Below are 14,601 nucleotides of genomic sequence, written 5' to 3'. Positions count from 1 at the left end.
ATCCTTACATGCACAGATGCTTCACATTTGTCTGTGTGGTATGGTCTACACTGAGGGGGGAGTACACAACATTAAACCTGTTTTACAGTAGCTGCCACTGGTGTGATATGCACATGTCACTCAGAAACCTTTTGTAGTGTTGCTTCTGTCAACAGACCACTGGTAGAACACTCCTGTGACAAACAAAGGTACATCCAGTATACTCAGTGTAGCTGCAATACGGTATGGGTGATGATGTCCTATGACCTTTCACAGGTATGCTATGCAGTGTGAAATCATCCGTACTGTCATCTACTTCTGTACTGCTAACATCTACGTTGATAAAGGTTCATAGATTTGCAGACCATACTCAGCAGGTTAATAGTGCAGTGCCTCCAATTATGGCTGTTGTCGCCACTTGTGGGTTGCAGTGGGTTGATATTATCTAACATCCTATCTGTATTGCATATTCATGCTCAGCACTTGTTCAGAACATGTGGGCACTTCATGAGCTACTGATTACTATAGCACCCATTCCAACTCATGTCTTACAAGTACACTGTCTGTCCTTACATTTCCAGCTTGCTTACAGTACAACAGCTGTTGTACACACATAACTCACATATCTTGTGAGACATGGTTGAATATACAGGCATGTCCAAGTGCCACGTACCAGTGCTATTGCCTGTCTATATGATGAATATGGCAAACATGTGGCAATAGAGCAATTGTCTCATGTACACAGTCAATGCTCACCTCCCAACATACGATACTACAACCTGTGGGAGATGCGCATATATGGCCATGCTGGGGGTAATGCTCTCACCAACCCAGACTGGACCTGACATTCATGTGGGGACGTTTAACATTTGCAACACACCCCACTCATCACATAGTCTCACTAGATCTCCACCACCACAGGCCACACATAGTATGAGTACGACATTTGCAGAACCTCTCCATACTCTGTGTAGGCACCAGAGGCAGCCCCCATTACCAAACACAACAACAATTACTTATAGCCCACAGACTCATGTGTGTGCCCATCAACTACAGCCAATAGGGTGTTATAACATACCCAACAAACCGGTCATAGGTGACTCTGTAGGCGGTCACACTGATACACCAGGGATCACTGCAGTGGCTGTACTGTACAGAGGTGCAGGTAACACATGGCTCTGCTGTTCACAGACAGGACACTACCCTAGAGATGTGCTGCCAGTGTAAACACTGTAGTTGGGCTTACACAAAGACTTGCCAGACAGCATAGTACCTCACTATGTACCTGTGAAGCTATTACATGTCCTTTGTGCATGGTTAATTGAGTTGCTCTTCCATTTCAATTAGCTATCATGCTGTTACAGTGTCCCTTGACTACAAGCCATATGTATCCTGTTATTGTGTATCGTACATGGCAATTTACGATTCCTTTTATTTGCATGATATAACAGTTGTGCTGTGTAGAATATCTGACATATCTACCTACAATTGTACATTACACATATTTTACACATTATCCCATAATGCAAAGCATACTTGCACAGCATGACCGCCTTAGGCATGTTATTGTCATTATATGCCCATACACATGCCTACTGTGATGGTATATCAACATATACTATCCCCTGCTATGGCACGTACTTGTTGGACATACCCTACCACTGACTGCGGGTGGTGTGGAATTGTTCTATTTAAAGCCCTCATGTAACATCCCTTGTGGTGTATCTGATGTTTACCTTGTGGCCCACAGCAGGACACACATTTTCTACAAGCGTTGCTATGCTCAATAAGACATCACTACAGAATACCTTTTCCCATTTTATGCATTGCGTACACTTTTAATTAATACAAAACAGGCTCTACGTGCACTAGCATACTGAGTGTTCTACATACCTTGTTAGCATTCCGAATCTTCGTAAATATCTCTCCTACACCTTTACTGTTTAAACGGTTTTATGGTATGAGCATACGGTTTGAATGTATGGCAAGTCATCCTTATATACATCAATACCTGTAACATGTAGTTTCCTGCCACCAATTGGTGTTCCTGAGTAAATTATTACATGCACATCAGCTGTGCAGCTACTCCATTCGCCAATTACGTGGCAACAGTGGGGTATAATTTAATTCTCCACTTGGACATTGCTCTTTTGCCCTACCTTCGGGGAAAATATGTGTTTTGTTGTGAGGAATTGCAACTGATATTTGTAGAGACATGGATATTTTGAATTCATGTCCCCCATGGATTGTGTGTGATGGATAGAGTATGTGGTTTCCAGATGTGAGTGTACCTCTCATTTCAACTGTCTGATAAGGGACTATTGCAAACAAATCCAGTAACATCGCCATCTGTTCCATTATATAACAGCTACGATTTCACATGGCGCCTTTACAAATGTGTCTTTCACAAGGTATGTTAACAGTTCTGCAGATGTAATTGAGTAAGTGAATGTTTGTGATGTTATTAAAGTTTGTATTGCAATTGTTTTGGGTGTGGGGGAGATGTAGTGGGTGTACATAGCATATACAGGTTTGTGGGGACTGCATTCCTACATATTCCATATATGTGTGCGGGCTCTTTCCCTAATTGAAGACCTATCACTTAGTAGACTGAACTATGGTTGTTATGGGCTTATACACTGAGCCATTGTTAATTGGTTTCTATATAGTATATAGGTGAGGTTGATACTTCCATACCTCCGGAAATACATCAATATGTAAAGGAATGTTACTAAATGACAGCTGTCTCATGTATTTCTGTCACAGATATTTGCACTCATTGCAGTTGTGTTGGTGACTGAGCCTCTTTGGCATGGGTTGCCACCTTTTCAAATGGCCATAGTGGGACATTTGCAGGACACACATCGGTGTTTACAGGCCGACACATACCCATGGTCAGTACACAGGATAGAACATACTTTTATCCTAAATACATACTTATTCTTGTAGCACTTTAGCTACTTATCATGTTTCATGTAAAGTTTATGTTTTGTAGATACAGGCATAACTATTTAATGCAACTGTTACATAATATATGGGACATAATTATGTCCTATAATCTCGGACATTTGCCCTTTTTAATATTTTTTGTCAGAACACAGCTGCCCAGGGAGGGGCTGTCCCTCTTAAAGTGGGACAGGTGGTACCGTATGCCTATGGCCAACTATGACCACACCTACCATACTGCTCTACCTCTGAGTTAGCACTAACAGACACACGATGCAAACACACACACACACATTACAGTCCCACAGAAATGCACACGGCACCCTCAACACACACATGCACATACTACAGCAATCACAAACACAGTTGAACACAGTACCTACGTGGACCGCAACAACGGCAGCGATAACTAAATATCCCTTAATATCGTGATAATATTACACGCGGTTCCACTGTTCCGGTACTGTGTTCTTTCGGTCTTTAAGCATCATGATTACGCGTGTCGGTATGTGACACATTCCATACTTGGCAGTATCCTATTTATTTCTACCTCCATGGTTGTGTACATGTTGTTGACCTATCTATATATTTGCATATATAGGTGAATCCGTATATATCAACATATATCTCTCTATCTCCCTTTTTATCTCTGTTTTATATATATATATATATATATATATATATATATATATGAGAGAGAGAGTGAGAGGTTGAATACACCTTTCATTGTGTATATGTCGGTGTATACTGTTTCCTGGACTCCGCACGTTTGTGTTTGAACCTGTCACATTACACACCTGCCGTTGGTACATCTTGGGTAGCCTAGTGTTAGGTGATTGTGTACATGATTGCGTGTTCGACTCCTGGCAGTTGTCACTTTACCCTTCAGAGCAGGCACTATTAGTACAGGGGTGAATAATGCTAGTTTCACCTGTTCTGGACATCATTGACCGTGATCTGCATGATAATCAGAGAAGCTTAGCTCTGTTTTGTGCATATCCATATGGTCATGTTTAAACGACGCTTACCAGCACTGGGCAACGCATATTCCCACTAACATGTGCTAAACCTGCTCTGATGACCTGCATCCACCATCCATTATTCGTGCCTTCAGGATTACATAACGTCCCTTGCAGGACGTGGTACCAGGAACATGCACAACAGTCAGTGCATTTACCACTTGGGCATCTGGGATTTGTACATGTGTTATGGCATTTTGTATGTGGACTGTACTATGGCTGTTACTCCATACTGCAATCAAATGGGTAACTCAGTTAGTTTACATATGGATGAGACCTATTAATGGTATGTCCAAGTGATGTTTAATGGATGTGCCCCAGCACTGGGAATGTATGTCACAGTGAGCCACACACTATAATGTGCTACACCTTCACACAACCATAGGTGGAGCATGCTGGGGTGACAGATACCTGTCATGGGTACACCCCATGCTTTGCCACTACATCCATGATTACATTGTATGGAGCCCTCGTTTACACACCAGGGAATCCATGCAGAGTGTGTGGGGAACAGTGATTACACACATGGATCCTGCAATTGGCTCTGCTCCACTGAGGGTCAGTTGGTTACTTGATGTGGTGATGACAGCAGACACTGTTTGCCTCGATTAATGAATGGCCTCTGACAATTGGGTGTGTACCTACCAATGTACCTAGGAACCTATACATACAGTACCAACATATGCTGATAGGTGTGTGTACTGTTCAGGTATTGACATTCCTTGTTCCAATAGCTGTTGTGTGTGCAATGGTTGAGGGCTGCCTATGTAGGATTCACACAGTAGGCCACCTATACATTACAATTTACAGGTGGTCATGTGTGTGTGTCATCCATTTTACTGTGTGTGCAGGTGGAGAGGTGTGTCAGTCCGTAGGGGCCTACACTGTCAGAGTATGTGCTATACGTTCCCTCTTTGCCAAGGCATAGGCATATTGTGCATGCCTCTGTCTGCCTACTGGGGCTGGCACAGGGTGTTCATGGTCTGAATCACTTTGTGACTGTGATGGCCTTGGCAATTGCGGTGGGCTGTGAGGGCCTTCACCATTATGTCCCTGCTGCAGCTGTTTCCGCAGGATCATATTATGTAGAATGGCACATACTATGAAGATGTGGGCACACGTGCCTGGAGAGTACTGCAAGGCTCTACCAGATATGTCCAAGCAATGGAACCATGATTTCAGCATCCCGAACACACACTCTATGATGATTCTGGTTTGTGAGTGTGCCTCATTATGGCGTTCTTGCATGGGTGTGTGTGCATTTCTGATGGGAGTCATCATCCATGGCTCCAGTGCATAGCCAGCATCCTCCACAAGGTGGCCATGTGGGAAGTCCCCCCTGACAAATACCTGATACAGCTGTGAGGCATGCCAGATGTGGGAGTCATGGTAGCTTCCAGGGCTGCCAACACACACATCCATGATAATGCCCTGGGCATTGCACACGACCTGGCAGTTGATGGAGTGGTATCCCTTGCAGTTTATGTAGCACCTACCATGCTCACTGGGTGGTGACTTGATATGTATGTGCGTGCAGTCTATCGCACCCAGTACCTCCGAGTAGTGTGCCACATGGTGGAAGAGACGCATATTGCTGGCCAACTCCTCCTGAGTTCGGGGGAAGTATATATGCTCATTGGCATGTGGTAACATGGCATCCAGGAACTGGTGTAGTACCCTGGATGCTGATGCCTGTGAGATCCCCATTATATCTCCAGTTGGCCTTTGAAAGGTACCTGTGGCTAGTATTCACAAGCTTACACATACCTTCGTGTCCACTGGGATGGGTTTCCCTCTGTTGTTTCTGGATCTCAGGCGTGGCCGGCACAGCTCAACTATTTGCTGTAAGATGCCCCTGTCTACCCTGTAACGCTCTACTATCTCCAGATCATGTAGCCCCTGGTAGGTTACCTTTGGTCTGAACACTCTTCTCCTCCTCCGGGGCCTACGGTGGTTGTCAGCATCATCCTCCACAACACCTTCAGTCACTAACACATGGTGATGAATCACAGCTATGGCAGCTCCCAACATGTACATTGTAAAAGTTCCCTGTATGTTTACACCTATGGTGCAGTGCTTGGGAATACATGGTGCTTTCACACTTTATACTATTGTGCTGTGAACACTGATGATGTCATAGGGTATGTATGTACAATCGTAGCTACAGGGTATCTTATGTGTTTTACGACAGGAACTACTATTGTGGTGCCTTTGGTGCTGAATTACATTTGGCTGCCGTGGATTACCTCTTGCCCTTCCCTTTACATTTCTTCACGTTTCACCTCCCATTTTCTGGCATGCATCCAGCAGCCTGCTTTCATTTGTACTTTCCTAAACCTGGCTTATCTTGCATAATGTGTTCTATGGCCGGTCTACTGCAGGTTTGCTTTGCTCTGCTATGACAGTTCTCTTTTCTTTGCAATCCGACACCTCCCCTATCCTGTTTTGCAGGTTTCTGCGAGCAGACTTGTCAGCTGCCGTCTATTGTCCACTATGAGTTAATAGGTGTTAACTGCTCAGTTGTACTCCAATTACCCTACTGTGGCATTTCCTTATTTTCTTCCCCTTACCTTCCTGTTTGAGCTATGGTGTGCGGCACGTGCGGCTGCTTACTGGGTTTCAGGCACGTTTTCATCCCCATACACATGCGCTTTCAGGCACCATATGTGCTCTCAGCTAATGATGCTATACCTACCTCCCCACCCCTGTCCTGCGGATTTTCTTAGCAATGGCCAGGCCGGATTTGCATTGCTCCAATGTGCTTACAGCTACGGTGGCACACCCCACTGCTGATGTCATATATACCTCTAAACCACTCCTCGGTGTTGTAGCGTTATGCCGTATGGTACATCCTTAGTCTGGCAAGACATTTGCGATTCACTATTACCTGCCTCATTTGCATGGCATTGACTACTAATTCCTAGTTACCGCGCCGAACACTGTCACAGATCCTTAGCAACCCTTGCAGCTTGGTTGTGGTGTACCATGCATACCACTGAGTATTATGGTGAAATCATGATTTGTATTACATTGCGATTTTATGACATTTGTATATATTTTCTTTCTGTTCCCATTTGTGCACACATGCCCTGTGGTTGCACTTTGCGTTACTGTGGACATGACATTAAATGTTGTTTTTAGGTGTTGTGCATCTTTTCTTATGCCATTGGCTGTATATTTAGCCATTGGCATATGTTAACTTTGTAATACATGAGTCTGGTCCACTTTCATAGCTCCGATGTTCTGTTTGGAAAAATGTAAACCGTGTTTTTTGGTTTACATTTCTGTGGGCTTACGCTACGCCTGCACCACTTCATAAATCACTATGTACCTTCATTTGCATGGTGTGGCACTGTGCATGGGGTGATTAGCATACCTAAGCCGAGGGCTGTGCAGATCTGGCGTACGCCGGTAGTGCACGTGGAATTGGATCGTACCTGGATCGCTCGGTGGCCATATTTGGCGTTATACCGCCTATGCTACGCCTGCGCCTGGCGCAAGCTTCATGAATCCCGGGGATAATTTCCATAACCTAACTCCAAAACAAACATTGATATCTGCACATGTGTACAACACACACACACACACACACACACACACACTTGCACACACACACACACACACACAATTCTTTCACCATGTTGGACCCAGCAATACTGCCTTCAAAATGAGGTATTACTTAGCACACTCTGATTCTCCCTTGCAAAGTTATTTACCAAAATATGAAAAAAAAATCATAATGTCCATAACTTACATCTGAAACAAACTTGGATATCTGCACAGGTGTACAACATACAGGCCCAATTATTTTACCGTGTTGGAACCAGCAATACTGTCTTCAAAATGAGGTATTACTTAGCACATTCAAATTCTCCCTTGTGAAGTTATTTACCAAAATATGAAAATAAAAACATAATTTCCATAACTTAAGTCTGAAACAAACTCGGATATCTGCATATGTGTACAACATACAGGCCCAATTATTTTACCATGTTGGAACCAGCAATGCTGTCTTCAAAATGAGGTATTACTTAGCACATTCAGATTCTCCCTTGCAAAGTTATTTACCAAAATATGAAAAAAGCATAATTTTCATAACCTGAGTCCTAACAAAACTGATAGTTGTACATGTGTATAGCATTCAGAACCAGTTCTTTTACCATGTAGACACATTTGATTGCATTCTTCGTGTAGCCAACATACTGCTGAATGGGTACATGTAAAGAGAAAAAGCAAGGTAAGGACCACCACTCCACTAATGAATCCAGGACAAGCATGGGACGTCATTGGCAGGCAAGGCCATCTGATCTGTCTGATAGCTGTGCTGGCTACCCACTCAGACAGCTGATACCACTGCAGTCTCATGACCTCCTTCAGTGTTAGCAGTCTGCCTTACCTATACCTTTTCTCTTTACAAGCGTCCATTCAGCAATGGACTTAAGGGATCAAGTTCTGTATTAGCAAGCCCTTCCTGTCATCTAAACTCTACCTACACATGCCTGATAAAAACAGACTAATAACAGAAGTATTGCAGGATGGTCACTGACATATTAGATTGTACTTGGTAGCACTCTCCTAAAACAGTTGTTCTTTCTCAGCATCCTCACCAGCTCCTTACCACAGTTATTTGCGAAACTCAGAAAAATATATTTTACACAACACATTTCATAATTGAGTTTTACTTACATACTGGTCCCTACTTAGTCATGGGTGTTTTCCATTCTTCTCACAAGCTGCATATTACCAATCCTGCATAGCTCTCCTCACGCCATTGTGGAGGTCAGTCAAGAACAGCTCAATGCCCTCCTCAGTTAGGTGAACGCCATCCCTTCTGAACAAGTGAACATCTTCTGTGGTGATGCTGTCATGACAGATTGTAGATTCACCGACCCTGTGCATCAAGCCATGCATGAACCCATTCTGTAATCATCTGGCTTTTTCCACTGCTTGTTGACTGTTTGCTGTCTTCCATATGTGTCGAGGAATTATGTCAGACCACACAATATGACAACATGGCCACCACGACTGCAGGTGTTCAAAAATTGCAGTGATTTGAAACCATAGTCTTCTGAGTTGTTGACCGATGACATCATTCCCTCCAATATGCAGCACAAGGATGTCGGGCTCAGGGTAGATGGAAAACTTCTCTTCCAACAACTTCAGTACTCTGCTCCAACACATACCTCTTCTTGCAATCCAGTATACCTTCACACTTGATGTTACTGAGCCCTTCCTCCTATCACCTAATTTCCACCCATGACTGACAAAGCGTGGAAACATGCCCAACTACTGAGTATAGGCAAAAGTACAGTAATACAAGCAGAAATGTCAAACTTATCTGGTTCATCCATGTAAGAATTAGAAAAGTAATAATTCCAATTATCGAATCTGACCATCATTCTGGTTACAATAAGACCCATGAGTTTTCCTCAATGCAGTATGTGCATATTGTTAACAGATAATAAATTATTCTTGAAAGCTGAATACACAAACAAAAAATTATAACAACCATCACTGAAACCTGAGCTATAGATAACCTATACTTCTTACACCATATCTGTATTACAATCTTCAGCAGTCTAACCATATATGCACAAGCACTTCCCTGGTACACAAATGAATTATTTCCCCTACCAACATCTTTATTAGTACATGTTACACATGTCCCTAAATGAAACATTCACCCAAACGACCCCTTCAGGAAAATGTTGAGATACGCACAATCACCATAATTATATATATATATATATATATATATATATATATATATATATATATGCGTGTGACCAATGTATATATATGTGCAAGTACATTATGTACATACATACATATAAATCCATATACACACACATGATTACTTCAGGGATTACTTCAGTGTCACTGCTTGACAGAGGCACAGCAAAATGATAGGCATAGTTTTTATTCAAACTAAAGGGGTGGCGAAAGCCACATAACTATGGGCTAGGCTTATAAATGCCCTTGGGCAGATAGCCTAGTATGAACCTATGAACCTATGAACCTATGCACAAATATATGTATATATACAGCAAGAAAAACAATCAGGGGATTAGGAGGGTAGGCAGTTGATGAAGAATGAGGGGGGGGGGGTTGTTTGCAATGACTCCAAACAGAGAAGAAAAAAAAAAACAACCTGGCTTGTGTATTCATCAAAGCGATAGTGACTTGTACTCTGTGAATAACAGTGACAGCAGCTGAGACTTTTTCCAGAAAAGTGATAATGACTCACTGCTATATTGTAACTGCATGTATTGCTAATGTGATAATGACATTCCTTTCATTACTGCAAAGGTATGCATGCTGAGACAAAGGTGATAACTGCTGCACATAACCTGTTGAGTAGGCAGTCATTATATTACATTGTGCAGCTATGTAACACAGACTCATTATCATCAGTAAGGAGAAGACCTGAGTCATTCAGTCAAATAGTATAACACTTAGATATTACTGAGCCCTTCCTCCCATCTAAATTTCACACATGACTGCCAAAGCCAGGAGAAATCCACAACAAATATGGTAGCTCCATGTTGTCAGTAGTCACCTAGTGATAACCTTTATCTCACTCAGGCAGTATAATCACAAATAGAATAATACAAGCAGAAGTGATGTAACCCAAAGTAATTTGCAGACTGACTTTCTATATGTCCCCAGTAACCCTTCCAGTTATCTACATTCTGTATGCACAGGCACCAAAATGACGCAAATTGGCCCAGCAGTCACTTCAGCAGTAAGACCATGCATGCGCAAGCACTTCCCTGAGACACAATGTATTATTTCCCCAAGCAACATCCTCATAATTATGTCCAAGTATACATGCACCCAAAATGAAACGTTTCCGCAAACAAGCCTACAGTAACATTTCCTAGTACATATACCACCTGTTCTTAAAATGCAGCTTCTGGTTGGGGCACAGCATTATGACTGCCCTTTGGACCCTGAAAAGCAAAACCCTAACATGAACAAATGCAGTTTTACACGTACATCCCAGGGTGTGTTCTACATGGGTTGTTTTAACAATTAGCAACACCACTGGGTACTCTTTTCAATCACAACCTAAGCACTGGCTTCATCCCAGTGGAATAGAAAACAGCTATCGTCATCCCCTTGCACAAAGGGGGTGAGTCCACTGACCATGGAAACTACAGACCCATTAGTATGGCCAGCCTTATCTGTAAGGCCATGGAGTGAATCATCATGGACCTTATCAACAAAGATACAGGAAATCTCCAAATGCTGACCTCACCCAGTTTGGCTTTTGTCAAGGGGAGATCATGCCTGTTAAACGTGGTAGACCTCTTTGAGACAGACACCAAAGCCCTAGATGAGGGCAAATCTATGTATACAGCCTACCTAGACTTAGCCAAGGCCTTTGACACAGTCCTCCACTCAGGCATCATTAATAAACTCACCCAGCTGGGTGCCAACCCATATACTGTCAGGTGGATTGTAAACTGGCTCACTGATAGAACTCATACGGTCAAAATAAGGGACTCCACCTCCTCCAGCCGACCCATAACCAGTGGTGTTCTACAGAAATCGGTTCTGGGATCCCTATTGTTTGGAATCTACTTCTCCACAGTACAGGCAAAAGCTAAAGATCTGTGGCTGACAAAGTTTGCAGATGACTGTAAACTAGGGATGGTCATTGAGTCCCCTACAGATGTCATCCTGCAAGATGGACTTACACAGACTAATGATTGGTGCCAAAGTCATGGTCTCAAACTTAATGCAACAAGATTCATTATCACCCCCTTTGGCAAGAACACCATTCCTGCTAACTACCACATCGATAGCAATACCCTAAGCATGCATTCAGTGGTGAGAAACGTAGGCACATAGGTTGGCAGCAACCATACCTTTGATCACCAAATTCTCCACAGTGGTAAGAAGGGCATTTTATACTGCTCATCTCATAAGTAAGGGCATTGCCTCCAGAAAAAAGGAAGTCATAATCCCTCTATACTCTTCCTTCATCAGACCAGTAATATACTACAGTGGTCCCTTTAGTATGTACCTTTCCAGGCAGCACCTGCAGCCATTGGAGAGACCACAAAAGTTCCTTACTAAAAAAATTCAGGGTCTTCAGCATCTGTCATATGTAGACAGACTGAAATCACTATCGATTTAATGTGTGTTATACAGACTGCTCAGAGGCAACCTGTGCCTTGAATATAGGGTGATCCTTGACCCTGCTTTAATGGAAATGTTGCACATTTACAAGTCAAGTGGCACACGAGTAACTCATTCAAAACCAGAAATTCACCCAGGGGTTACAGCTGTGTCCCTCCTGGACAGAGGCAATAGGTGCTGCTTTTAGTGTCTGCTCGAAACATACACTCTAGGGAACTGGGGTTGAACTTGGCTAGACTTGTAATGGCCCTAGGGGCCATTAGCCTAGTAACCTCATACGATCCTATGATATCTTTCATAAGGATAGTCAGTCAGGTGTAGTTCTCTTTGTGCGCGTGTGTGCGTGTGTGTGTGTGTGTGTGTGTGTGTGTGTGTGTGTGTGTGTCTGTGCATCTGTGTGTACATGTGTGTATGTGTTTGTGTGTTTAGATACCACGTTTTGTCTTGCTGTCATGTGAATGAGCTAGTTCTGTGCATTGTTTCACTCACTACTGGATGTGCACTAACAGCCATACAATTATGTCGCTTTTTATTATGCTGGCTGTGCAACAGAGTTGACAGCTATGGCACTTATGTATTTAACAGTTATATTCCTCTTGCTTTACTATGCAAGTTATTACATAATTTAGGTGACTGTGAGACTACTGAATTTTGAGCTATTTGCAGTTGAGCAGAGCTCTCTATTCCACAGCTTCACTTGTCCCCATTTGTTTTTATACTTATTCTGTTTATTGTCGAGTCTATGTTAAATAATGGAAAGTTGAATTCACCAAAAGGTATTTACATTGAAAATACTGTTTAGTGAATTTGCTCTTGTTGGGGGGCTGTGCCCCCCCACACCCCCTGTTAATTATATATACCAACTCTGAGATCACACTACAGTGAGGAAAGGGCAATTTTTCCTGATCTTCACTATACTGCAATCGCAATATTCAGAATTCGCTGAACGGTATTTTCGATGTAAATACCGTTCGGTAAATTCAACTTTCGATTATTCAATATAGACCCTTGCTGTCATGCATTGCTACATAGTTGTACAAGCTTCCTATCTATGCAACACTTTTCTATGAATCACATCTTTTGCTGCTTTCATTTCCTTAGATATATTCCAACATTCTGCCAATATTTTCTATACACAGTGTATTCAGTCTATCTGCCCATTACCATTGCCTCACCAAAATGCTGATTTTTTTTTTAATTTTACATAAACTTTTCAACTGTTGCTGTATTTTCAGTCTTCCAGCAAAATGATTTTCTCTCACAATGGAAGCAAATAATGATCATGTCAGTAATGGTTTTCCTAAATAACCACCTCTATTATCTGTTCTAGAAATTTTCACCATTTCTATTTTCAAGTTCTACATTTGAATCACTATTCATGTTGTTTAGTTTCTTTGTCTTTTCACAACTTTCCTTTCTCATTGCATTAGTGCACAACTAACTTTAATTAAACACACATTTTACCTTAGGACATATTACTTTGTATTGTATGTTCATCTGTATTGGGTGTAGGGTTTTTTTTTTTATTTCATTGTAATGCAATACTTAAGTGTTTTAAGCTACACTGAATCATTTTTCCTGAAAACCTCAACACGATTGCATTCTTGAGATGCATAGCTGCTTAAAATGTGAAATGCATAACTGGTTAAGACATTTTTGGTTGCATTGAAACTAACTTTATATGTATAACATATTAGTTTTAAATTCATACCATATTAACTTACAAGTGAAAAATATTGGCTCAAATTGCTTTTTACATGTACTCCAGCTGCCAATGGATATTTGGAAAAATGCTCCAGCACTCCTGCTGAATGTTTCAGACAGATGATCTTATTGAATGTCCTAAATGTCGGGCATGTGATTAACATTTTGCATCAGCTGGAACGTGTCTGTTAGCGTCTGACAACTTCACTTCACTGAATCACGAAACACCGCAATTTATTCCTGTGCCATGCTTTTTTTTTCTTCTCATTTTAAAATTAGTTTATATACTCTGTGACTTATTAGAGGGGTAAAACTTTATACTTGAAAACATTTATTTTAAAACCCACTGTGTCCCAAGAAGACTGTCGCAGATAGCTAATTTACTTCGAGCATTTTTTTTTTTTTTTACTATGAGCATGGGCTTTTCAGTACATACTTCCTGCTAGGCATGCATTGCATAGTAATTCACCTTATTCAAACAGGAGTAGCTTGTTCTTTCTAGCCATCTTGTCAGCCTATTCAGTATTTTATTCATAAATTTTATAAAACATATCTTTCTGTCATTTAATTTCAAACTACAGAAATCTAGATGTGTTGATTCTTTAATAGCTTTATACTTGAACATCGTCAGACCTTCAATTTGCAATGTTTTTACCACTCTGTGGAGTCTGCAAATTCTCTGTCCACCTTTTTGACTCTCCTGTTCTCTCCTACAGCCTACAAATATGCTGACAGGCACTTTTACATTCATTCGTACATTCATACACACAGTCTCCATGCATTCCTTTACTGTTCACTCTCTCAT

Source organism: Protopterus annectens, chromosome 7.part0, assembly GCF_019279795.1.
Source record: "Protopterus annectens isolate FY-2018-M chromosome 7.part0, PAN1.0, whole genome shotgun sequence".
Classification (NCBI taxonomy): domain Eukaryota; kingdom Metazoa; phylum Chordata; order Ceratodontiformes; family Protopteridae; genus Protopterus; species Protopterus annectens.
Note: the sequence above shows the minus strand (reverse complement) of the source record.